This window comes from Cervus elaphus, chromosome 6 (genome assembly GCF_910594005.1).
Source record: "Cervus elaphus chromosome 6, mCerEla1.1, whole genome shotgun sequence".
Taxonomy (NCBI): domain Eukaryota; kingdom Metazoa; phylum Chordata; class Mammalia; order Artiodactyla; family Cervidae; genus Cervus; species Cervus elaphus.
In genome coordinates this window covers 47,704,114-47,706,299 of record NC_057820.1, presented here as the reverse complement: position 1 = coordinate 47,706,299, position 2,186 = coordinate 47,704,114, and the positions used below count along the sequence as shown (strand labels likewise).

At 41.2% G+C, this 2,186-nt stretch overlaps 1 non-coding gene across 1 annotated transcript; it reads right to left on the bottom strand.

Moving 5' to 3' along the window:
* Positions 1–1,702: 1,702 nt before the first annotated feature.
* LOC122696684 lies at positions 1,703–1,893 on the bottom strand. Its single transcript, XR_006341818.1, has one exon. It is a non-coding gene; the product is annotated as a U2 spliceosomal RNA (small nuclear RNA).
* Between the last annotated feature and the right edge of the window lie 293 nt (positions 1,894–2,186).

The window sequence follows — 2,186 nt, the reverse complement described above, 5'->3', positions numbered from 1 at the left end:
ACCCTTATGGCAGAAAGTGAAGAAGAACTAAAGAGCCTCTTGAGGAAAGTGAAAGAGGAGAGTGAAAAAGTTGGCTTGAAGCTCAACATTCAGAAAACTAAGATCATGGCATCTGGTCCCATCACTTCATGAAAAATAGATGGGGAAACAGTGGAAACAGTGTCAGACTTTAATTTTTGGGGCCCCAAAATCACTGCAGATAGTGACTGCAGCCATGAAATTGAAAGACACTTGTTCCTTGGAATGAAAGTTATGACCAACCTAGACAGCATATTAAAAAGCAGAGATATTACTTTGCCAACAAAGGTCCGTCTAGTCAAGGCTATGGTTTTTCCACTAGTCATGTATGGATGTGAGAGGTGGACTACAAAGAAAGCTGAGCACAGAAGAATTGATGCTTTTGAACTGTGGTGTTGGAGAAGACTCTTGAGAGTCCCTTGGACTACAAGGAGATCCAATCAGTCCATCCTAAAGGTAATCAGTCCTGAATGTTCATTGGAAGGACTGATGTTGAAGCTGAAACTCCAATACCTTGGCCAACTGATGCGAAGAGCTGATTCATTTGAAAAGACCCTGATGCTGGGAAAGATTGAAGGCAGGAGGAGAAGGGGGAGACAAAGGATGAGATGGTTGGATGGCACCACCGACTCAGGACAGGAGTCTGAGTAAACTCCGGGAGTTGGTGATGGACAGGGAGACCTGGCGTGCTGCAGTCCATGGGGTCGCAAAGAGTCAGACATGACTGAGCAACTGAACTGAACACTATTGGTGGGAATTTAAATTGGTGCAGCCTCCAAAAAAACAGTATGAGATTCATTTAAAAATTAAAAATAGAGCTACCATATGATCCAGCAATCCCACTCTTGGGTAAATATGCAGAAAATACAAAAACTCTAATTCAAAAATATGTATACACTCTCATGTTCATAGCAGCACTAATTATAATAACTGAAACACGGAAACAACCCAAGTGCCCATCAACAAACAATTGACTTAAGAATATGTAGCATACATATACAATGAAATATTACTCATTCATAAAAAAGAATGATAATATTGCCATTTGCAGCAACATGGACGGACCTAGAGAATATCATATTTAGTGAAGTAAGTCAGAAAAAGACTGACTGATACCAAATATTATATGGTATCACTTCCATGTGAATCTAAAAAATGTTACAAGTAAGTCTATATACAAAACAAAATCAAACTCACAAATATAGAAAACTAGCTTATGGTTAACAAAGGGGAAAGGGAGTACAAGGGATAAATTTGGAGTATGAGATTAACGGACACAAACTATTATACATAAAGTAGATAACAAGAATTTTCTGTACCGTAAAGAGAACTATATTCAATATCTTGTAATAACCTATTGTGGATTAAAAATTGTTGCCTGACATATGAAGAATGCTGTGGCCATCAAACCACCAGCTACTACCACAGCCCACAACCGTAAGCCTGAGGGAACTGAAGATGGATACAATAGGGCTGCTGGATGCCAAGCCCTCAGCCACTGCAGCCGTCCCCAGTGGTGTACAATGAGGGGACTCAGGATGAGAAAGAACAGGACCTTAGATAGCTAAGGTGCATGTTAAAGAAATGATCTCAATGACTGTTGCATCTTTCCATACATAGAAAAATACTAAAATCATTAACTTGAGATGTCTGGTATTCTTTTTTTTTTCTTTTTTCTTTTTTTTCTTTGTGCACCGTTCCTGGAAGTACTGCAATACCAGGTCGATGCGTGGAGTGGACGGAGCAAGCTCCCATTCCAACTCCTAATTCCAAAAATCCATTTAATATATTGTCCTCGGACAGAGGACGCATCAGACATTAAACTGATAAGAACAGATACTACACTTGATCTTAGCCAAAAGGCCGAGAAGCGATGTCTGGTATTCTTTAACCAACAGTAAGACTCTTGAGAATCCCTTGGACTGCAAGGAGATACAACCAGTCCATGCTAAAGGAGATCAGTCCTGGGTGTTCATTGGATGGACTGATGCTGAAGCTGAAATTTCAATACTTTGGCCACCTCATGGTGGCCTGATGCTGGGGGTATTGGGGGCAGGAGGAGAAGGGGACGACAGAGCATGAGATGGCTGGATGGCATCACCGACTCAATGGATATGAGTTTGAGTAAACTCTGGGAGTTGGTGATGGACAGGGAGGCCTGGCGTGCT